This window comes from Leptodactylus fuscus, chromosome 2 (genome assembly GCF_031893055.1).
Source record: "Leptodactylus fuscus isolate aLepFus1 chromosome 2, aLepFus1.hap2, whole genome shotgun sequence".
Taxonomy (NCBI): domain Eukaryota; kingdom Metazoa; phylum Chordata; class Amphibia; order Anura; family Leptodactylidae; genus Leptodactylus; species Leptodactylus fuscus.
The window spans coordinates 204706416-204732138 of NC_134266.1; positions in this window are offsets into that span (position 1 = coordinate 204706416).

The following is a 25723-nucleotide window of genomic DNA, read 5'->3' on the forward strand; positions in this document are numbered from 1 at the left end:
CCTTAATCCAGGAAGGGGAATCGCTAGGTATCTTTGATAAAAGAGAGAGTGAATATCTTTATATTAGCAAACCCCAAATTCCGATCCTATATGGCCTTCCTAAACTCCACAAAAACCTAAATCCACCACCTTTGCGCCCTATTATCTCCAGTCGCAATTCTATCTTTGAAAGAATTTCTAGTTGGCTTGATTCCATTCTCCAGCCTTTAGTTAAAAGAACAGGAGGCTATATAAAGGACAGCAAGGAAATTCTTAAATGTTTTTCTAATTTTCCCTGGAGACATGATTTTAGTTGGTTATCATGCGATATTTGCGCATTGTACCCCAGTATACCACATCAGGAAGCGTTGGAGGCTCTTGGCTTCCACTTATATAAATACAGCACCTTCACCGCACCCGTGTGTGAATATATCATTTCGGTAGCTTCTTTTTTGTTAAGTCACAATTATTTTTTATTTGAATATAAGTTTTATTTGCAAATTTGTGGGGCACCTATGGGTGCCCCATTTTCACCTTCTTTATCTAATTTAGTGCTAGCTCATTGGGAAGAGGTATCCATTTTTAATTTGTCTAATCCGTTTTCTTCATTTCTGTTCTGGTATGGGCGCTACATTGACGATATCCTTATCGTCTGGATGGGTGATGTAGCGCCCATACCAGAATTTATTTCTTATTTAAATAATAATTATTTGGGTTTAGAATTTACGTTTATTCATGATTTACACAGCATTTGCTTTTTAGATGTCAAACTCACGGGTGTGGTGAAGGATAATGCAGTGAGTACAACACTTTATAGAAAGCCCTCTTCGGGAAATACCATTCTAAGAGGTAATAGCTGCCATCCTAATCATACTCTCAATAGTATTCCAGTTGGTGAATTAATCAGATGCAAACGAGCATGCAGTGGAGAAGTAACATATAAAGAACTAAGCTTGGAAACGATCAATAGACTAAAAGACAGAAGTTATTCAGACAGAATACTTAATGAAGCAGTAAAAAAAGTTGATCTAAAGGAAAGAATTTATTTATTAGATGACAACAAAAAAGATATACAGGACAAATTAGAGGACAAAAGAATTGTATTTTCCACTCCATATAGCTTGGAATACAATAAAATTGTTAACATAATAAAAAAGAATTTACCCATATTACAAACTGATCCAATTACTAACAAAATATTGGATGGAGGAATACGCTGTGTAGCTAAAAGATGTAGAACTCTAGGTGATGATCTGTCCCCTAGCTACTTACCTGCCGAAGTAGAGGTTAGTTCACATCGCATAGGATTTAGGGGCTGCGGTTTTCCAAAATGTATTGTCTGCAAATACGCTATATTTTCCAACGAATTCAATAGCCTTGCATCTAATTTTACTGTTAAGTTAAGAGCACATCTTAACTGTCAAAGTTTTAATGTAGTTTATTGCATTAGATGTATTATATGCGATAAAGATTATATTGGATGTACTACACGCAAACTAAAAATTCGCATATCAGAACATCTAAGGGATTGTACTAAAGTTGGCACGGAAAACATATCGGGAGCAGCACAACACTTTGCGTCTGTACACAAGGGTCAGCTTGAGTCGCTGCGTTTTTTTGCATTAGAGGAAATCAAAGAACCAGCAAGGGGGGGTAATTGTAGAAAACTCCTCTTGGAAAGAGAAGCGTTTTATATTTTCAAATTTAATAGTCGGAGTCCATATGGGCTCAATTTAAGATCGGATCTTATGTACATTTATTAAACCTTTCCACTATATACTATATCAACAATCTACCGTACTGACATGCTGTAGGTTTCCTGTTTAGGATTCGTCAGACACGGTAGGATCGTTTATTTAACTTGCATATAGGCAGGACTTTTTCATTGGTTAATGCTGGTCACGTGATTCAGACAGCCTATGAGCGGCGGGTGCTGTTCATTGGTGGTTTTAGGTCACGTGACTATCTCATTCAGAAAAAGAAGGTTTGGTTACATCCTAGTAGAGGGTTACAGAACTACGGCACTCTTGTGAGTCTATAAAGTTCCGGTTTTTTGAAATATTGTAAAGGTATGTGTTATAATAATGTACTGTTCAAAGTTTAATGATTAAGATGTTTAATACTATTGGATGTTGATAGATTATTAGTCCGATTTGTACGTTGTACTATACGATATTGAGATAGCAGGCAACAACAAAGTTATTCAGTTCAGGTGTTTTCTTGCAAGTGTGAAGGGTATTTAAAACCTAGGATACCAGTGTAGTATTAGGCTATGACTAAGGGGTACAGCATACCCAGAAACGCGTCAGCCAGTTCTTGGGTTTTTAAATGCACTTTTGTGTTTATCACTGTCACATATAATTTTTACATTGGATTTACCCATTTTTATATGGACAATTAAAGACTAATTTTTAAGTGAATCTCAGGAGTGCGGACTGGAATATTTTTCTACTACTTGACACTGTGAACGATTTAGTCGAGCATGGCAAAACAAGTGGCCTGCAGTAGGGACACCCAGGCAATTGCAATTCCACGGGAGCCCAATGTGAGGAGCCCCCCCTGGTGGTGGAGTAGGGGCTCTGCCCTCACAAAGGGCTCAACCAGAATAGGCAGGGAGCAGGCCAAGTAATATAGAAAGTCCAGTCCAGGTGGAAGGTGAGGAGCCCCCCCTGATGGTGGTGTAGGGGCTCAACACTCACTCAAAATAAAAGCACTCAAACAGGGGGGCAGGAGACAATGTCCAGTCAATGTCCAAGAAAGTCCAGGGGGAGAGAGAGGAGCCCCCCTGATGGTAGTGTAGGGGCTCAACACTCTCTCAACCCCCCCTGAAGCTGTAGAGCACGAGTGCGTCACAAAATGGCCGCCGTTACCGCCAGGCCCAATGCAGGAGCATACAGGACGTACCACAGGCTCCCCACAGGCCAGGAGCAGACGCAGGACACTGGAGGCAGCGTGTCGGGGGGCCAGGAGAAACACCGCTCACCTCCACACATCAGCCGCAGCAGCAATCCAGAGAAGCAAGACGGGAGCCAGCAGCCGCGATCAACAGGAAGGAGCCGGAAGTGGAGAAGGCGCAGCAGGACAGACCGGTGAGTAGGCCGCTGAGTAGGCCGCAAAGCCTCCGAAGCCACCAGGTCCCGGGGGAGTAGGAGAAAACCGCCCAAGACGTTCCGCCAGGGTCCGAGGGTATACCGCCGGGTGCCACCGACCTGATTCAGGTGAGTAAAATTCGGATGCCGAAGGGAGAAGGTCGCAGATAGGGGTGTGTGATTCAGAGTCATGTTGCTTCCCCTAGTATGCTCCATAGCACAGTGGTGACAGTTCAATATGCTTGGGAGAAGTGCTAAAATCTCTATAAACCCCAGTCCCAATTGCACTATAGCTTTGATAAAGAGCACAGTGTTAGTGCACCACAACTTTGTGTAGTGCTGTTTACTTCTAAAAAAAAATGTTGGATTATATCATCTATCTATCTATCTATCTATCTATCTATCTATCTATCTATCTATCTATCTATAATGTTGAATGCTCATGTTACTTTAGTTGGTGCAAGTCATATGATAGTCAGTTTGTGATACTATCTAGAAGCTGTATCATCTATTTCAGTACACAGGACTTCTGCAGAGTGATAGCCATGGAGGAGTTTGGTGCCGACCACAGTAAAGCAGTCATATTGCCACTGCCTTGATGTTAGCAGGTCAGGGCCTGGTTACATATTCTGTTAATTGTGTGCCAGACAAGTCCAGGCTATTGTATGGTATGTGAAAGTTACTCAAATGATTGGTATTGTCACTCGGTGGGTCAGGAAGCTGAAGAGGGGGTGTATGAATGATCTATTATGGACATCAACCCCTGTGGCAACCCCAAATGGGCAGTACTGCTCTGAATGTATTCTTCCTTAACTTTCCTCTTGGAAGGACATGGCCACATACAATATATTGTCGTGAGGTGACCAACTTTTCAAACAAATATGATTTCACAATCAAGATTTGCGAATTGTGTCGATGTCTTTGTGCTGTGTGCTGTAAATTGTCAAGGCTTTTACAGCATGTTTTTATTTTGTATTTAATTGGTATCATGATTGGCATATGTCCTTAAACATATGTGAATTAAATAAAGGGAGGATACATCTATATACACTGTATAATATTTTATGCATATTCCTGCTTTTATTACTTTGCTTTTCTATATATGTATTATTCTTTTGTAGCTGCACTTAGAATAATTACAAAATGCAGCAGCTGTCAACAGTATATTCCCACTCACTATTATAAATGTGTAATTTATTCACAGGTTAAAGGAAGTGGAAACATTGTATTGATCTGCCACATTGCACTCTGATGGCATGTCAAGTTACTATTGTCTGGAAAGAAAATTTCGAAAGTGACTAAAAAAAAGTATATATATATATATATATATATATATATATATATATATATATATATATATATCATAGCTGCAATTTTTTTTATTATTATTTTATATATATGTAGAGAGAGAGAGAGAGAGAGAGAGAGAGAGAGAGATATTCAGCATTGTTTAGTGCAATTATATGTAATAACATTATTGCTAGAATATCTACACAGACAATGTAAATAAACATTTGCAGTTAATATACAGAATTGCACAGCACTGGTTAGACACTAAGAGCCTTACTTCTAAGGAATTCATAGATAAATTAACCAGTTTCTGCTTATTGAAAAGTTTTTAAACCTGTGCTATGCGGAGTCTCAAGGAAGTGCTATTTACTTTACCAAAAATTAAAGAGGTTTCACAGAAGGGGAAAGTCATCTAAAGAACCGTCATAGCTCAATGGGAAATACATAAAATGTAACTTTTATTAAGTATTTGATTAAAAATTGTGTCCACAAATGATACATCATTCCCCTATGGTGGGTATAAACACCAAGCCTATCCAAGTGAAGAAGAGGGTGCAGCAATATATATCAAGTCATACAATGTCTCAGAACTGGATTAGAGCAAATAACTCCTATGATGTTTAAATGCCAGGTTCAGTGTTGTATGTTCAGTGTTGCTGCAACAGCCGAAGGTGAAAGTACTGTCCCTTTAAAGGTCTATTTTGGGGATGCTGTCCATTTAAGACCCATTTTGGGGAGTATCTATTGGATGATTGGTATCCGCTGCACAGCTAGGCAGTATGGAACTCAGAATGTTCACTAAAAAAAAAATAATAATAATTAGTGTCAATTGCTGAACCCCCACTAGGAGAAAGGGGGCCATGGTGGCTTCCTGACTTGATGAGTGCTGGTAACATTGTTCCTTGTTTCACATATACATGTTTGATAAACTCATAATATGACAAGGCAGAGGATAAGTCCACTATACGATGTATATTTAGCAGGGATATGATCTGTGTATCTATATACAGTGTTGGTCAAAAGTATTGGCACCCCTGCAATTCTGTCAGATAATGCTCATTTTCTTCTAGAAAATGATTGCAAGCACAAACTCTTTGGTATTAATATCTTCATTTATGTTGCTTGCAATGAAGAAACACAAAGGAGAATGGAAAAAAAAAGTCAAATCATTGATCATTTTACACAAAACTCCAAAAATGGTCCGGACAAAAGTATTGGCACCCTCAGCCTAATACTTGGTAGCACAACCTTTAGACAAAATAACTATGAACAACCGCTTCCGGTAACCATCAATGAGTTTCTTACAATGCTCTGCTGGTATTTTCGACCATTCTTCTTTGGCAAACTGCTCCAGGTCCCTGAGATTTGAAGGGTGCCTTCTCCAAACTGCCATTTTGAGATCTCTCCACAGGTGTTCTATGGGATTCAGGTCTGGACTCATTGCTGGCCACTTCACAAGTCTCCAGTGCTTTCTCTCAAACCATTTTCTAGTGCTTTTTGAAGTGTGTTTTGGGTCATTGTCCTGCTGGAAGACCCATGACCTCTGAGGGAGGCCCAGCTTTCTCACACCGGGCCCTACATTATGCTGCAAAATTTGTTGGTAGTCTTCAGACTTCATAATGCCATGCATACGGTCAAGCAATCCAGTGCCAGAGGCAGCAAAGCAACCCCAAAACATCAGGGAACCTCCGCCATATTTGACTGTAGGGACCGTGTTCTTTTCTTTGAAGGCCTCTTTTTTTTTCTTGTAAACTCTATGTTGATGCCTTTTCCCAAAAAGCTCTACTTTTTTCTCGTCTGACCAGAGAACATTCTTCCAAAACGTTTTTGGCTTTCTCAAGTAAGTTTTGGCAATCTTCAGACTGGCTTTTTTATGTCCCTGGGTAAGAAGTGGGGTCTTCCTGGGTATCCTACCATACAGTCCCTTTTCATTCAGATGCCGCCGGATAGTACGGGGTGACACTGTTGTACCCTCGGACTGCAGGGCAGCTTGAACTTGTTTGGATGTTAGTCGAGGTTCTTTATCCACCATCCGCACAATCTTGCGTTGAAATCTCTCGTCAATTTTTCTTTTCCGTCCAAATCTAGGGAGGTTAGCCACAGTGCCATGGGATTTAAACTTCTTGATGACACTGCGCATGGTAGACACAGGAACATTCATGTATTTGGAAATGGAGTTGTAGCCTTGAGATTGCTCATGCTTCCTCACAATTTTGCTTCTCAAGTCCTCAGACAGTTCATTGGTCTTCTTTCTTTTCTCCATGCTCAATGTGCTACACACAAGGACACAAGACAGAGGTTGAATCAACTTTAATCCATTTCAACCGGCTGCAAGTGTGATTTAGTTATTGCCACCACCTGTTAGGTGCCTCAGGTAAGTAACAGGTGCTTTTAATTATACAAATTAGAGAAGCATCACATGATTTTTCAAACAGTGCCAATACTTTTGTCCACCCCTTTTTTTATGTTTGGTGTGGAATTATAACCAATTTAGCTTTTTGACAATTCTTTTTGTGGTTTTCCATTGAAGACAAATTAAATGAAGATAATAATACCAAAGAATTTGTGATTGCAATCATTTTCTGGAAGAAAATGAGTATTATCTGACAGAAGTGCAGGGGTGCCAATACTTTTGGCCAACACTGTATCTATCTGTATTTGCTTCTATACATGTCTACCATTATACATAATAGAATTGTATATTATAATGTGATCTGCGTTCAGGTTTACGTTCGCGGAGTCTGCTTGGGACCCCCCAAACAGAAACCTATATGCATTAAAAAGCGGTTACTTTCAGGGTCTCCAATTATTATACTCTGGTGTAATAATTGTTCATGGGTGTTCATTATGGGGCATAATGGTGTGTGTGGGGGCCACTATGGGGCATAATAGAGCGGGCAGGAATGCGGTGGAGGTCGGTCGGTCGAGGTCTTTAGTGTCAGTCAGTGTCAGTCAAAAGTTTGACACAGGGCCCCACCATTCCTAGTTACGCCACTGAATACTGAACAAAGATGTGAACCAGGCCTAAGGAGTAAAAAACAAAAATGCAAAAATGAAAAATGTCTGCATCTCCTAAGGGTTAATGTAATTTATGCCACAAAACTGGAATAGATAATAATTAGAGATGAGCGAGTAGTGTTCGATCGAGTAGGTGTTCGATTGAATACTACGGTATTCGAAATACTCGTACTCGATCGAACACTACTAGTTGTTCGAAGTTTAATGTTCGATGCAGAACCAGCATTGATTGGCAGAATACTATATATTCATTCTGCCAATCAACGCTGGTTCTTCTCTTACCTTTCCGAAGTCTTCTCCGTGCTGCGTCCCCGCATCTTCTTCCGGGTGGAATTCACTCTGCCTAGGCATCCGGCCTAGGCAGAGCTGACTGCGCATGCGCGGGCATGCACACGCATACACGTGCATGTGCAGTCGGCTCTGCTCAGGCGTCGGGCCTGGGCAGAGCCGTACGCACATGCGCAGTCGGCTCTGCCTAGGCCAGATGCCTAGGCAGAGTGAATTCCACCCGGAAGAGGACGCGGGGACCCTGCGCCGGGAGAAGACTTCAAGCATAATCCAGCCCGACCGTCACTCGTGGACTTGGTAAGTATGATTTTATCGAATGTTGCCTAGTCCTGAAACTAGCATTTCCCCCCATAGACTATAATGGGGTTCGAAATCCTTTCGAACAGCCGAACAGTGTGCGGCTGTTCAAATCGGATTTCAAACCTCGGACACTTTAGTGTTCGCTCATCTCTAATAATAATGAATCCCCACCAATGCGCAGGCCCATTCTCTCTGGCAGTAAATAATTGCAAATCAATGACTATTATGACTATTTACATCACTTCTGAGATATAACACATTTGATCACTCCCCCCTCCCCATGAGTTATTTTGGAGGGGGATGTTTGGTTTAATTTTCTAAGACTCAATCGTGCGCACAATATTCACACATTGAGAAAAAAAATCACATTCTGTTTGTTATTAAAACCTGGAAAAGTCATTAACACTATGAAGTTTAATTGAACTTCACACATCATAAATTAATATTGAAGCAGGTAACATCACTGCAGGTAGCAAGTATAAGCTATCACATCTAACACCAGTCAGTGCTGTGATACTACTCTATAGACAAGGCTTGTGACATCCGGAATGTATTATTACTGTAAGAAAACTCAGATTTTGGTGATAATAATTGTTACCTAGAAGATGCCAATGATTCATTATTCTACGTTGTTATAGGTGAAACACTTAGTAAACCTTTCTACTGTACTAATACTTCATCCAAGCCAAGTGGGAAATAATTTGGATTATAATGATTTACATGTAATTACACATAAGCAAGCCTTATTAGGAACCTTGTAGCTGGATTTTGTTGCTTAACTTGCAGCTTTGCGTCTGCTTATAATTTCTCCATGTGGATTTTCCATAATAGCAGGTGTTCTGTTAAAGCTTTACCCAGATATAGTAAAAGATGCTATTAAAATAAAATAAATTAACAAAGTTCTAAATGAATGAGAAGGGTGATTTTAGGAATGCAGCATCTGCAGATAAGGTAATATCAGATTCAGAGAAACTCTAAGACACATCAACAAGCATTATTTGTTAGTGCTAAACTATTTTTCCTGTGCTTTTAATAGTTGATGCAGATGGCTGCCCCCTCCTTGGCCTGAGTAATGGGACTTGCTTATCCATATACTCAGTCCTATCATTGCACAATAAATATTGAAATATATTACATAGCGTACTGAAGTAAGTGGCGTTATATATGGTCTCTGATGTTAGAATAATATCATATTTCATGAGATGTATTTCATTTTGCATTAACTGCCTAAACTGTGACTATTCTGAGAAGAGAAGCGGCACTTGGATACGAGCCCAGCATTCATCTCTGACTTTTATGCCTTTTTTCACTTGGTTCCTCTTTAATATATTCTTTCAAATCACTGCTGTCACAGTTCACCAGTGCTTTGGTATGGTTATTTATTGGGCTCTGTTGTAGTCTAGTACATGCACTTAAACTTTTTTTTTTTTTTGCAATTTTCTTTAAAAATTTGACATAAAAAATAACCTCAGTTAGAATTCATGAGCTGAAACCCTCAATATATACTATGCAAAAAAAAAGGGGCTGTGGTCAATAATAACCCAAATATCCTTATTATTATATCCTTATTGCTGCAAATCTCCTTTGCACAGACTCCCTGGTACATGGAAAAATTGTTCTCTACAGATGCTCATTCACATCAGGTCATATTTTCAGCACAAAATAGTGGTAAAGAGCTCACAGCACTTAATATACTTGCAAAAAGTGATGGATATGTGTTGTAGCATCACATAGAAATAATCCAGAAATTAATAATTTATACCAATGGGGGATCAGTAGTGAAAGGAGATCCACATGCCTGGAAATAAAACCGAGTGCCAAAGTGCATCAGCAGAGGGTTTATTTGACATATAGGTAACTCTTGAACTGGAACTAAGTAATAATTCTAGATCTATGCCCACCAATGACATATCAGAAAATGTTGTTTTTTTTTTAAATTTCTACCTGCAGCTATGAAAATGGAAGCATCTCCCACCATATTGACCACTTTCTTCGTTTCAGCTTCCACCATCAGTTTTAAAGTCTGGTACCACTGCACAAATTTTTGATGTGAAGGGGCAACACAGTGGCTCAGTGGTTAGCACAGCAGCCTTGCTGCACTGGAGTCCTGGGTTTGAATCCTGCTAAGAACAACATCTGCCAGGAGTTTGTGTGTTCTCCCCGTGTATGCATGGATTTCCTACCATTCAACAAAGACATATTTAAATGGAAAAAAAAAATGTACATTGTGATCCCTATATGGGGCTCACAATTTACATTTAAAATTTGGTGTGTAAGGCTAAGGCCCCATAGGATGATAGAAGCGCTAAACTAAAACGTTGCAGGAAAAACCATGGCGGGAATGCATTGCGGTTCTTCCCACAGCGCTTTGAACAAAAAGTTCACCGAGTTTTCCTCCGCAGACTTACTGTTACCATTATATCTATGGGAAAGCCGACGGTATTTCCATAGATATAATTGACATGCTGCAATTTCTAAAACCTTGCCAGTTTTGGAAATTGCAGCATGTCTGCACTGCAGTTTGAAACACAAAGTGGACATGGGATTTGCGTGAATCTCATCCACTTTGCAGATACTGTAAAACTCCACAATTTTTCACCTGGCGTTTCCGCCGTGGGCAAATCGCAGCGATTCTGGCCCATGGAGCCCCGACTTAAGAGGGTTAAAAAACGGGTCCAACACTCTCTTCAAAACTGACAGCAATGTAAAATTAACCCCATGGGTTAGTAATGAACTGCAGCATTCTTTATTGTTACTATCAATTACTGTAACTGTAGTTATACTTGTGTAATTGTATTATACATTTTTAGCCATGCTATACAGACGTAGCCCTTACCCCTTCACTAAACATACCTTGCCAATATTTTCGTTCTCCTGCCCCCACCCACCCACATTTGCAGGGTTTTTAAATGCAAATGTTGAGGGGAGATCAATGATCGCTAGTAACAGGTTAATTCCTCATGCCGGTGCACACACATTGTGCTGACAGTCAAAGAATTCATCTCTGAAGCAGGACACAGGGATTGAGGTGCAGGCACTCTAGTACACATGTAATAGTTAGAGATGAGCGAGTAGTGTTCGATCGAGTAGGTGTTCGATCGAATACTACGGTATTCAAAATACTTGTACTCGATCGAACACTACTAGCTGTTCAAAGTTTCAGGTTCGATGCAGAACCAGCGTTGATTGGCAGAATGCTATACATTCTGCCAATCAACGCTGGTTCTTCTCCTTTAGAAGTCTTCTCCACGCAGCATCCCCGCGTCGTCATCAGGCAATGAACTCACTCTGCTAGGCATCGGGCCTGGGCATGGAAGACTGCGCATGCCCGCACTACAAGAAAATGGCCGCTTACAGTCAAAGCAGCCATTTTCTTGTAGCGTGGGCATGCGAAGTTGGCTCTGCCCAGGCCCAATGCCTAGCAGAGTGAATTCAGAGCCGGAAGACGCCACAGGGACGCAGTGCGGAGAAGACTTCTAAAGGTAGGAGAAGAACCAGCGTTGATTGGCCGACTGTATAGCATTCGGCCAATCAACGCTGGTTCTGCATCAAGTTTTTCCATTTGAATAGTGAGTGGTACTCGATCGAGTATGAGTATTTCGAATACCGTAGTATTTGATCGCATACCTACTCGATCGAGTACTACTCGCTCATCTCTAGTAAGTATGTCTTTGAAATGTGGGAGGGAACCCACACAAACACAGGGAGAATATATAACTCCCTTGCAGGTGTTGATTTTGGTCAGATTCAAACCTAAGATTCCAGCGGTGCAAAGCTACAGTTATTGTCACTAGAGCAAATATAAAAAATTGCAGGATCTGGCTCACAACAGAGAGTAGTAGAATAAGCTATCTAAATCTCACACAGCTCTGAGAAATAAACCCTTGTCACCCAAACCACAAAGCCAGATAGACTTTAGACTAAAATTATCACCACAGAAACTAATATTAGAAATAAACGTTGTACAAACTGAAGTCAAACCAGAACCTACAACAAAATCTCAAGGCAGATCTAAACTAGAGGAATGAATCAAAGGGGTGAATGTGTCTGAGCCAAAAGGTCAATCTGAAAGGTATCTTCAGAGCCAAAATAAGAAGACAAATTTATAGTAAAAGGTCATTGGTCAATAATGTAGCAATCCAGCACAAACAATCTGAGCACAGAGCCTCATGAAAGCACAAATTAAGGCCCGGTTCACATGCTTTAATAAGCAATTACCTAAGAAAACCCCACAGACCCCTTATACTATAATGGGGTCTGCGTGGTTTCCACTCTGTTTCTACATGAAACATGCAGAGAGAAAAGTGCTGCTTGCAGGACTTTTCTCGACGCATGTTCCATGCGGAAACCGAGCGGAAGCCACACGGACCCCATAATAGTCTACGGGTTTCGCAGGTTTTCCAGGTAATTGCTTTTTAATGCGTATAAGTTTCCATACGGGGGGGTCCCCAAGCATATTCCCCGAATGGAAGCTCAAATGCATATGTGAAAAGGGCCTTAGGCACCTGGATTGGAAAGAACAGAGTTTAAGTATCCCTCCTCAATTACTGATTGGATCAGCATAGCAGAGCTCTGAAAACTGCAGAAGCTTCAAATGTTGGCTTAATAACCTTAAAGCAACAGCAGATAGCTGTTTAGGACACTGAGATTCTTAACATGAACTAACTACTCGAACATCAAAGGACCATAAGATCCTGTTTTTAAGGTTGCATACCAAAAATCAAACCAAACCACCAACAGAAGAAACATTTTAAGGACCAAAAGTTTTGTAATTCGTCTTTTTGATTCAGGTTTTAGACAGAAGAGTGAATATATAAAAAACAAGGAGAGACATATCCGTTGTTCCTTTGTTTTCTTTCAGATCCACTTCTGGCTTTGTCTTCAAAAACTCCATAAAAAAAACAGGTAGAAAAACTGCATATGTAATTCTAGCCTTGTAAGAAATGCATATGATATTTAACATGGGAATGTAAACTTTTGTAGATTCAAAATGTGAGAGTTATTTGCAATAGTTGTATTTAATACACCTTCACACAAACTTGAGATATATGTCATTTTCACCCCTGGAATATTAGCAAAATGCAAAGTTTAGCTGCAATCAGCATTTTTATTTCCTATTGCTATACTGACATCTTGTGGATTTGTGAGCTCATTGACTGATTTACGGCACAGAGTTATATTTCAGCCAGACAATCCTTGCTTGCATTGCTGCTGTTTAATGCATTACTTTTACTGAATGATGTCATTAGTCCTGTTTCCCTGCTTTCATCTGTCGCCTCGGAATATACTTCTCTGTCTCCTAATAGCAATTTATTGTTTATAGATCTCTCCCTGTTGTTTATGATCTGTGAGTAGCTAATGTGTGATTTTCTGCTTCATTCACATTCAACACAACCTCTTACAACCTTATCAATAGTGAAATTAAATTGAAATGACATCTTGGGTATGTGAAGATGAAACGCAGACTGTAAGTGGAAAAGATCTTAGGATGAGGAATTTATTATTTATTGCACTTTCTTCCATGTCATCTCGACTGACCTGAAAAAGTATACAAACAATATTTGGTACAATAAGTCATAGCTGAGCTACAGCGCTATGTAACCTTGTAGATACTAAAGGATAAGAACAGTTTTTTAAAGAAACACTGAAAGTTAATTTTGCAATGAAGATAATCTGGAAAGATGCATTAAATTCTTCCTATGCATGTTCTTTGTTATACACCATATCATTACTTATTTATAGTATATATTACTGCTATACAATGTCTTTGCAAGAAACAGATAATATATTTTATTACTTTTTTTATTTTATTTTTTAGAGCATTTACATTTTACATAGTATACCCGGTACTATATTTAAACCTGCAGTAAATTTAGTCTCAAAAACATTGCTAGAAATTATCATAATTTTCAGTAGGCAAATTTATCTAGAAAATAATATATTGCTATGTTAAATTTTGTGCATTTTAGAGGTCACTGGGGAGTAGTGTAACCATTTAAATGAATAGCTGCAGTATATAGAGAAATGATTCAATGTTCTGTAAATTATGTATTAGTCTCTAGCACCCTCAAGTGGACAATTTGATATTGTCATACACTGTAGATGTATGTAAATAAATTAGAGCTGAGTAAAATCTCTCCATGTTGATTTAGTATCAATATTGAACCTTATGAATTGTTTCTATTATCTATAGGTTTAATATTTAACTTCATAGTAAAATAATCACCTTACAGTGAAATATATATATATATATATATATATATATATATATATATATATATATATATATATACAAATTATGATTATACACAATAAATTATAGGCTAAACATTTAATATAGATTTTATACACATTTTTTCAGATTTTTTTAAAACTTTGCCTCCAAAATGCAGGTTGGAGTTTTGTCAAAATGAAATAAAATTTTAGCAGTTTTGCAAGTTATCCAGTAATCTATTCTATTCAGAAATCTATTCTATCTAAAATATATATATATATATATATATATATATATATATATATATATATATATGTGCGTGTGTGTGTGTGTGTGTGTGTGTGTGTGTGTGTGTGTGTGTGTGTGTCATGGCAGCATGTGCACACATGTGCTACATGATTTTTGTGTATATTTCCTCCAAGTTACCTCTAGCCGCTCTATTATTTCTTAATCTTGCTTTATTATTTTGCCTTATTACATTATAATATATTCCTTTAGGTCTGCAGATTATATATCTTTTGGCTGTCAGTGGTCTCTTATCTTACCTGCATCTTGATATCAATCTCTTTTCAGCTTAGTAACCCACCATACTATCACAATTTACTGTCTGGCCTTCTGTCAGGCCTCCTTCTGTCCTGACTCCCAAGGAGCTGACCTGTCTCAAGTGGTAAATACAATAACAGCAGGTCAGGAAAGGGAGAATGGCGAGACAGGAGACAGTAGATACGGATCAATAGGAGATTTTAGCTGCATCTCTTATCTTGGATATGAGGGGCAGAGTTTTCTGTCCAAGGAGTCTTACCCTGTAGCTGCACTGACTATTAAATCTATATGAGTTATACAGTTATCAATAATACTTAATCACAACAATGATAATAATTTCACCCTGTATAATAGAGACAAATAATGGTCTCCAAATGAAATGAAGGTAACAATTGGTAAGCATATTTTTCATTGCCATCTAAGCCTCGATTTTAAGGCTTTATGCAGTATGGATAAATGTATACAGCTCAATGGCATAGATTATTGCAGTTTTACTATGCATCGCCATTTTATTAGCAATAGAATGCAAACATGGTCAAGCTTCTAGTCCTATGGATTGGAATGCAAATCTTCAGGATTGTTCTCTGAATATGATTATCAGATATGACAATATGGGAGAATCACTCACCAAAGTAAGTGATCATCAGGAAAGAGAAGTTATCAAGTCAGCTTGCCAATAAAGGGACTGAAGATGGAACAATATGACAATGTGATATGGGAGCTGGGAAGAGGCAAATCTTCAAATAACATGAAACAAAGTATCAAATTAAACTGTAACCAGGGAACAGTCAGTGGTCAGATTGAAACAAAAATGCAAACCATCCAGAACATAGCAGATGTACTGTTTAATCATTTTATATACTATATATGTATACGCTATTTGCCGAACAACATGTGTATGCAAAAAAATAATCAGATTCCAATTCTACTTTAAGAAATATACCAAAATGGGAAAACTGTCAAAGTATAACAAGTTGATGGAGCCATCAGCTTTCGGCTGTATGGTGCTCAGTACAGTAGCACCTATTGAATCCTCTAAATAGTACTAAGTGAAGCTTCATAGGGTTTTTGAAGCTGCTTTCCCATAGATCCGGGTTATGCAGTCATTGATACAAAGGCAGGTCTCTACAGTAGATGTTGAACTCTTCAATATCAAACAGATCATAGTTACTTGACATTGTCATCTGTATTTATAGCACAAAAGCATAATAGATTTGTTATATAGACACTGTTGTTATATTTGGCTTAATGACTAAGACCACTATTGGCAAGTAAAATATTTCTATCTGTTTTAGTGGTTCAGGCTACCATTTCCATTCCTTCCTTCATATTCAGAACCCTGATATACAGTTATTATGTTATAAGGGAAGCTATATCTCATTGGAATGTTGCAAATACTTGTTAACACAAACAAAAAAACTTTTGCTTCTTCCCCTATGAAATAATGAAGGGACAGGAATCTTGATGGTTACTGTCACTTGAAGTAATATGCAGGTGTATTTGTTACAGTCTCTAGAAGCTATAGTGTACACAAGCCTGTCAGTTTCTCTGACACTTGGTGGGTAAATACACTTAAAGGGGTATTCCCACCTCACATACTCATCAGTCTTTACTGCTGTAAAATCTTTCTTCCTGGTTTCTTGCATCATTTGGTGGGCGGGGTTTCACATGCAACCTGACGTTTAGCTCCGCCTCCAAATCAGCGTGAAGCTCCACCCACCCATCTTGGACTATGAAGTACAGGCAGCAGCAACTCCATTCTGTGTTACATACAGAGACTGCCTATCTCTGCCATAATGAACACAATTGAATTAGCTAGCCTGATAACTGGGAAAACAGAAGAAATGAAAGCAGCTCCTCTCCCCTATCTGATAGCAGGGAGGTAGATCACGTGGTGTAGACACAGGAATAGCTAGATACACAGGCTGGCTCCTGTGCACTTAGCCCCTCCTCCCTCCCCCCTGAGAGCAGCAGATACATCACTTGACTTTTGAGCAGATAAGTCAAGGGCTGTGGCCTCAAAGAATTGAATAAAGTAAGATAGTGGACAAAGCAGTTTTGCTGATGCAATGTATTTAGGAAAAGTCTTACATCCACATTAACAAGCAGTATAGATAGGATCCTTGTGATGGGACAACCCCTTTAACTATAGGAACTGTAGAACAGATGAAGATACTTTTCATGGTGCCTGAGGCTTGAGTAACAGTGTACATACCACCAGAGCTCAGACTGCACTCCAGACTGGCTGCTGACTCTTGCCTCAACTTTCTCTACTGCTATGGGCCCTAAGGAGGCCACCTCCTAACGAACCTAGGATTTTTACACTGGGTTGCACCAGCCTCTTGTACAGGGGTGGGCAATTAATTTTCCCATGGGGCCACATGAGAAATTGAAACGGTTCTAGAGGGCTATGCGTGCCATAGAAAATTTAGCTCCACCCATTTCTATGTTGACTTCACTCATTCTCATCCATTTTTCCATGTGCTCCCACAAAGTATACTCAAGCTATAGTCACCCTAACATTATATACCCCCCCCATTATAATGTTCCCCTACAAATGTCCCACAGTATTAAGTCCCTCTCCTTGTTACCCAGTTTAAAGTAGCAGAAAATAGAGGGGGACATTAAACAGTAGGGGTAGTTGGAGGGGGACATTAAACTGGGGGCAACTAGAGGCAGATATGTCACCCTCCAGTTACCCCCATGGTTTAATATCCTACTACAGTTGACCCCAGTTTAATGTCCCCTCTCCATCTGCCCCCTAGTTTAATGTACCCCCTCCAACTGCCTTCAGTTTAACTGCCCCCTACATCTGCCCCCAGTTCCCCCCTCTTACTCACACATACTGTCTCTTCTCACCTCCTCATCTTCCTTCATTCTCCATTCCCAGCAGCTCGCTCTTTCTGTGTAACACAACCACACTGTCCTGTGTGGCAATGCCCACTAATGAGTCTTATCATATCCTAGTGAGCTAAAGGACTTTTGACATCATCAAAGGTCCTTTATCCAACTTGTCATTCAGCATCTACTTTTATCCTACACCCTATGTGGGCCGGTCAGAGACAGTTAGAGGGTCGGGTGTTGCCCGAAGGGCCATACAATGCCCAGGTCTTCTCTTGTAGATGATACCCTGGCACCTCCATGGTTCTCTTTGACCACTAAGCCACAACCTTTTTTCCCAAAACCATCCTGACCAGTCTCAGCAAATTCTTTCAGTACTGCTCAAGTCCACTTTTCACAATGTTCATTGATAATTTTACCTCCCCTTTAAGTTTACCCCTTTAAAGAGGACCTTTCATGGTCCGGGGCACAGGCAGTTGTATATACTGCTGGAAAGCTGAATTCAGTGCACTGTCGGCTTTCCTGATCTATGCCCCGGGTAAAGCGCTATCGGTCCCGGTACCATAGCGCTTTACAGTCAGAAGGGCGTTTCTGACAGTTAGCCAGGAATGCCCAGCAGTGCCTATCGTGCTGCACAGTGTGAGCGGGGAGGAACTCCCCCCTCCCTCTCCTGATAATACTAGTCTATGGACAAGCTGTGTGAGCAGAGGGAGGGGGCATTCCTCCCCACTCCACAGTACAGCACGATAGGCACTGCTGGGCATTCCTGGCTAACTGTCAGAAACGCCCTTCTGACTGTAAAGAGCTACGGTACCGGGACCGATAGCGCTTTACCCGGGGCACAGATCGGGAAAGTCGATAGTGCACTGAATTCAACGCACTGTCGGCTTTCCAGCAGTATATAGAACTGCCTGTACCCAATCTGATGAAAGCACAATAAAGAGGAGCTTCACAAAAAGTGTTGTCCAACCAAACGTGTTTTATTAGTAGAGTTCAATAGTGAACGTTTTCGGTCTTAGTCGACCTTCGTCAGACTCTGTCTTGCAGTAGAAACAGGAGTAAATAGGACCAGTGTCCAAGTAATGGAGGCTCACAGATATCTCCGCTGAAACCAAGCCAAGCCTGCTCTGAATGAGTATATCCTGCGCAAAAAAGGAATCAGGCAGTATGCCATGGGAAGAGCGCTCACTATTGAACTCTACTAATAAAACACGTTTGGTTGGACACCACTTTTTGTGAAGCTCCTCTTTATTGTGCTGAGACGGGGTGGGACCCTAGCTTCACTACAAGAGGTCTTAAGCCTGTATCCCTTTGAATACAATCTGATGAAAGGTCCTCTTTAAAGGGGTCCTATCACCATCAAGCATACTAAGATATAATACAGTGAGAAGTGTGGGTACTTATAATTAAAGATTAAATAAATTATCGTTTTAACTTAATGGGGCTAATATATTAACATGGTCCTTTGTGTGTGATTCTTAATACCTTGGTATGAGATGCACCAGAATTAATAAGAGAGCCTGGACTCTATCCTTTTAGTGTACCTCAGAAGGTCCCATGCTCTAATGTCATAGATTTCAGCTACAATTTGTGCCACCTTGATCCCCATCCTCACCGTCAACTTTTTACAGTGAGCAAGACAGAAAATGATCAAAAGACACAACTGGCATGTGTCACAAATTGTGACTTTTATCCTGCCTTGAACAACTGAAAAACTGGAGAATAGAGCATGATATATCAGTCTCAATTACTGTAGAGAATTATGAGTGACTAATTCATAAGCCACTGTGCCATTAGTAGTTTATTAAAGGAGACATCTTGTGTTTGGCAGCTCAGTATCAGCTATAGTATCCAGGGCCGCCATCAGGAATTTTGGGGCCCCATACAGCCTAAGTGTCTGCCCCCCCCCCCCCGCCATTTTAAAACTACTTTAATTTGCGACATACCCATTATGTATTACATTTCCCTTTATTTAGCAGCTTTACAAGGCTTAATCAGATTCTATTTGCAGGTACAATCTGCTACGTGTGACAGCGTCTATAGAGAGCCAACACCATCTATAAGAGCTCTCTTAATAAATCCTCAGGGCTTATTCACATTGCGTTTTTGGCCTCCCTTGCCGGGATACGTTGGTAACCAGTCAGAATCAGCTGTCAACTTATCCCTGCACGAACTGGCCAATAAAAAAAGGGGGGCCTGCAGTTCTCTGTGCAGGGATAAGTGGGGAGCTGATTGTGACTGGTTACCAACGTATCCCAGCAAGGGAGGCCAAAAACACAATGTGAACACTCCTTTAAAGTGAAAGTCCCACCCCCAAACAGGCTGCTATGCTAGTAGCTAGTAGCATAGCAGCCTACATCATTATTAATACAAAGCACACATACCTTTGGAGGTATTGTGTGCTTTGTAGTTCTCCAGCTAAAAACTTATATATTATATATTATTGCCCCAGACGTTCCCTCTCCGCAGTGCCGCACATCCGATGCCCCAACAATCCCCCTTCCCCCCCGTCCACCTTCTAACATATTTCCACTGCCCCCTGTACCCATACCTCCCAACTTTTGAAGAACCAAAAGAGGGACAAAATGTGCGCCGCGGCAAATTTAGCCCCACCCACTGTTATGTTGACTCCACCCATTCTCATTAATTTTTCATGTGCCTGCACACAGTATAATCCTCCTACAGTCACCCGTACATTATACACTCACCGGCCACTTTATTAGGTACACCTGTCCAACTGCTTGTTAACACTTAATTTCTAATCAGCCAATCACATGGCGGCAACTCAGTGCATTTAGGCATGTAGACATGGTCAAGACAATCTCCTGCAGTTCAAACCAAGCATCAGTATGGGGAAGAAAGGTGATTTGAGTGCCTTTGAACGTGGCATGGTTGTTGGTGCCAGAAGGGCTGGTCTGAGTATTTCAGAAACTGCTGATCTACTGGGATTTTCACGCACAACCATCTCTAGGGTTTACAGAGAATGGTCCGAAAAAGAAAAAACATCCAGTGAGCGGCAGTTCTGTGGGTGGAAATGCGTTGTTGATGCCAGAGGTCAGAGGAGAATGGCCAGACTGGACGAGCTGATAGAAAGGCAACAGTGACTCAAATAGCCACCCGTTACAACCAATGTAGCCAGAAGAGCATCTCTGAACGCACAGTACGTCGAACTTTGAGGCAGATGGGCTACAGCAGCAGAAGACCACACCGGGTGCCACTCCTTTCAGCTAAGAACAGGAAACTGAGGCTACAATTTGCACAAGCTCATCGAAATTGGACAATTGAAGATTGGAAAAACGTTGCCTGGTCTGATGAGTCTCGATTTCTGCTGCGACATTCGGATGGTAGGTCAGAATTTGGCGTCAACAACATGAAAGCATGGATCCATCCTGCCTTGTATCAACGGTTCAGGCTGGTGGTGGTGGTGTCATGGTGTGGGGAATATTTTCTTGGCACTCTTTGGGCCCCTTGGTACCAATTGAGCATCGTTGCAACGCCAAAGCCTACCTGAGTATTGTTGCTGACCATGTCCATCCCTTTATGACCACAATGTACCCAACATCTGACGGCTACTTTCAGCAGGATAATGAGCCATGTCATAAAGCTGGAATCATCTCAGACTGGTTTCTTGAACATGACAATGAGTTCACTGTACTCCAATCGCCTCCACAGTCAGCAGATCTCAATCCAATAAAGCATCTTTGGGATGTGGTGGAACGGGAGATTCGCATCATGGATGTGCAGCCGACAAATCTGCGGCAACTGTGTGATGCCATCATGTCAATATGGACCAAAATCTCTGAGGAACGCTTCCAGCACCTTGTTGAATCTATGCCACGAAGAATTGAGGCAGTTCTGAAGGCAAAAGGGGGTCCAACCCGTTACTAGCATGGTGTACCTAATAAAGTGGCCAGTGAGTGTATGTCCCCCCTCTATCTCTCCCCCAGTTTCATATACACCCTTCATCTGCCCCCATATTCATGTCTCCCACCCAATCTCTGCCCCCAGATTCATGTCCGCCCCTCCATCTCTGCCCCCAGATTCATGTCCGCCCATCCATTTCTGCCACCAGTTTCATGTCCCCCCCTCCATCTCTGCCCCCATATTCATGTCCCCTCCATCTCTGCCCCCATATTCATGTCCCCTCCATCTCTGCCCCCATATTCATGTCCCCTCCATCTCTGCCCTCATATTCATGTCCCCTCCATCTCTGTCCCCATATTCATGTCCCCTCCATCTCTGCCCCCATATTCATGTCCCCTCCATCTCTGCCCCCATATTCATGTCCCCTCTATCTCTGCCCCCATTGTCATGCCGTCCTCTCCATCTCTGCCCCCATATTCATGTCCCCTCCATCTCTGCTCCCATATTCATGTCCCTCCATCTCTGCCCCCATTGTCATGCCGTCCACTCCATCTCTGCCCCCATATTCATGTCCCTCCATCTCTGTCTCCATTGTCATGCCGTCCTCTCCATCTCTGCCCCCAGTGTCATGCCGTCCTCTCCATCTCTGCCCCCAGTGTCATGCCGTCCTCTCTCTGCCCCCAGTTTCACGTTCGACATTACACTGACTGACTTACCTTCTCCTTCGTTCCCTCGCAGCTCTCTGCGCGCCTCTCTCTCACTGGCGCACAGTTATAGACGCGATGTGACGTCATCACATCGCGTCTACAAGCCAGTAGCGGAGGCGGCGAAGCGAGGAGCTGACACAGGTCAGCTCCTCGCTTCAGCCGCATATGTAACAGCGAGAGAGGCGCACAGCGGCGAAGCAAGGAGCTGACCTGTGTCAGCTCCTCACTTCGCCGCCGGCTACTGGCTTGTAGACGCGATGGCTGAAGCAAGGAGCTGACCTGTGTCAGCTCCTCGCTTCGCTGCTGCCGCCGGCTACTGGCTTTTAGACGCGATGTGATCACATCTCGTCTACAAGCCAGTAGCAGCGGCGGCGGCGAAGCGAGGAGCTGACACAGGTCAGCTCCTTGCTTCAGCCGCATATGTGTCAGCGAGAGAGGCACGCAGCGGCGAAGCGAGAAGCTGACCTGTGTCAGCTCCTTGCTTCAGCCGCGTATGTCTTCAACTCAGATCTGCGTCCTCTGGATGCAGATCTGAGTTGAAATAGGACATACACAATGACTGCTACGGGCGCCAGGGGGCCGGCACACAGTAGCGGGCCAAAACCGGGCCCCCCCCATTCTTCAATTTGGCCGGGCCCCTGACGCCAGTACCAGTAGTACTGGCCTATCGGCGGCCCTGATAGTATCTATATAGGACATGTCCCCAGATTGCAGGTTTCTACATGATACTTATCATGTAGGTTGGCAAAGCAGATACTTAAAGGGGCTCTATCAGCAAAATCATGTTGATAGAGCCCCACATATGCGTGAGTAGCCTTTAAAAAGGCTATTCAGGCATCGCTAAAGTTATATTAATCTACCCCCCAGTTTTAAAATAAAACCCTAAAACAAAATGTGATAAACTTACCCATCATGCATGGTGGGTGGGCATTCAGGGTCCGCCGTCTTCTTCATCCACGCCTCTTCTTCCTGCAATGTCCTCGGATCCCGTCTTCCTCCGGCGCTCGCGAGCTGACATTGCTAAAAAAAATGTCCTGGGCGCATGCGCAGTAGCCGTAGTAGAAGCAGCATGCTACTGCGCATGCGCCCAGGCCATTTTTTTAGCAATGTCAGTTCGCGAGCGTGGGAGGAAGACGAGACCCGAGGACATTGCAGGAAGAGGAGGTGTGGATGAAGAAGACGGCGGACCCTGAATGCCCGCCCACCGTGCACGATGGGTAAGTTTATCACATTCTGTTTTAGGGTTTTATTTTAAAACTGGGGGGTAGTTTAATATAACTTTAGCGGTGCCTTAATAGCCTTTTTAAAGGCTATTAACACATATGTGGGGCTCTATCAACATGATTTTGCTACACCCCTTTTGGATTAGGACATGCTTGAATTTGCCAGGATTGTTTCCGATAAATTGGGCCAGTTGGCAACAATGTTTGTGCATTCTGCAGTTACAACCTTCAGAGTTTAAGAAGCATCGTCACACAATCTGGTTGTTGTTATATCTGAGTATATGGATCTAATCCTATGATAACTAAAAAGATGGTACTTATCTAGTTAATCTACGTTTGTGCTACTATGAGAGGGAATTGTATCTGATCTTGTGATATTTGAGATAGTAATATTTATACCCAAATGTATCTCAATTGACCATGTGTGATACTGTCTGCTGAGCTGGAGTATTTAAGCCTATTTAATCATGTGTATTGCTATGCTGACTTGTTGTATACTAATCTATCATGTGTGATACTATTTGCTGAGCCAGAATATTTAAAAAATTGATTTATATTACACATCTAAAGCTTTTATACTAAGCATCTATACTATATACAGAGTAAGGTTGAACGGTTACACTAACATTGTATGACCATTCAGGGATTCCATCCCCACTCTGCTTAAAATATGGAGTTTCATAGAGAGGGAAAGATATTATTCTATATAAAATATGGATGCCGATGTCTCCCAGGTTCTACAAGTAGCTGGGTGGCACACAGTGTGGGATCAATATTGGTAGTCAGTTTTTGTCAGTCTGTATTAGAAATGAATAAGGGGGCGTTCACACTAGCGTCAGTGTCCGACAGCTAGTGTCCGATGCTAATGTCCGCGCAATGTCCTACATGTAGGATTTAGCCGTCGGCTTGAAAAATCGTACATCTTTGTAAACGAATACTTAAGGACATTGCTAAAATCTTAGCATCGGACACTAGATGTTTGACACCGACGCTAGTGTGAACCCAGCTAAAGAGTTTGTAAGTCCATATAGAGGTATTTTTGAGAAGATAATTTCTGGATCTTCTATTTCTACACCACTATAGAGAATCCCATCCTTAGCACTTGTGCTTTGTGTAGTTGTGGAGGTTTACTTCCTCTCAGCGACACAGGTAGGGTTCACACTACCATAGGATTCCATTATGAAGGTGTCCGTTTAAAAAAAAAACAAAAAAAAAAACATGGACCCCTATCATAAAGGACATAAACTGACAGTAACTGATGACTATTATTTACTGGCCTTTGCAAGTCTGTTGCCCATAGACTTCAATGTTAAAAAAATAATGGACACTTGCCATCTGTTTTTTTCCTAATGGACAGAAAAGTCCTGCATGTAGGATTTTTTTTTGACCACTGAAAAAAAAAGACTTGGATGTAAATGGACACAAATGGACACTAACGGAATAAAATCCCATTGAAATGAATGGAAATTTTTATGGTTCAGCCAGTGTCCATTGCTAAAATCTTGTATGGACAATAGCCACGGACACTGCTGAGCGGACACCAACGGTAGTGTGAACGCCCCCTTAGACAGCATGTCAGTGATGCGAAACTACTCACATGTCTGGAAGCAGCATCACAGTCATGCACATACAAAGGGATGCATAGACTCAGCAGAGACCCTGTAAAGAAAGAGCTTATATATAGAATTCACACAAAATTGGCCTTAACAATATTGCTAACTACACCTAGTATATATGTTGCTGTATTATTTAAACATTGTTATTAATTTATCATAGCATAATATTAAAAACCAATAAAAAGGGCAAATTCAGTATCTATCTATCTATCTATCTATCTATCTATCTATCTATCTATCTATCTATCTATCTATCTATCTATCTATCTGTACATCCTTGAAGATTTAAGCAGCTGCATAATATTGTGCAGTTATTGGTGAGCAGCGCTTCGCTCCTTTCACTTCAGAGCTCATAGACTTGGGAGGAGGCAGGGGAAGGCAGGTTGATAACTTGTACAAAACAGGTGAAAAACAGCCATTAGATTCATCATAAACACAGTGTGAATAAGGTCTAACTATACACTGTGCTCAGAGCACTACCAGGTACTGTGCTTTGTTTAGTAACATTTTTACTGCTCACAGGCTTCCTTTAATGTCACAAATGCTGCCAGAAAAGTGAAAGTTGTTTGTAGTCTTAGGTACACTTTATGCCATTTTACCCACAATGATACTTTTATAAAATCAGTGGTTTGCTATACTGTGATAATCCATAGATCTGTTTACCAAACATTACTTTCCAAAGTGACGCTTTAACTTCTCTATTGTATACATTTACACAATGCAGAATAACATCTCTTTAGAAAACCATCAG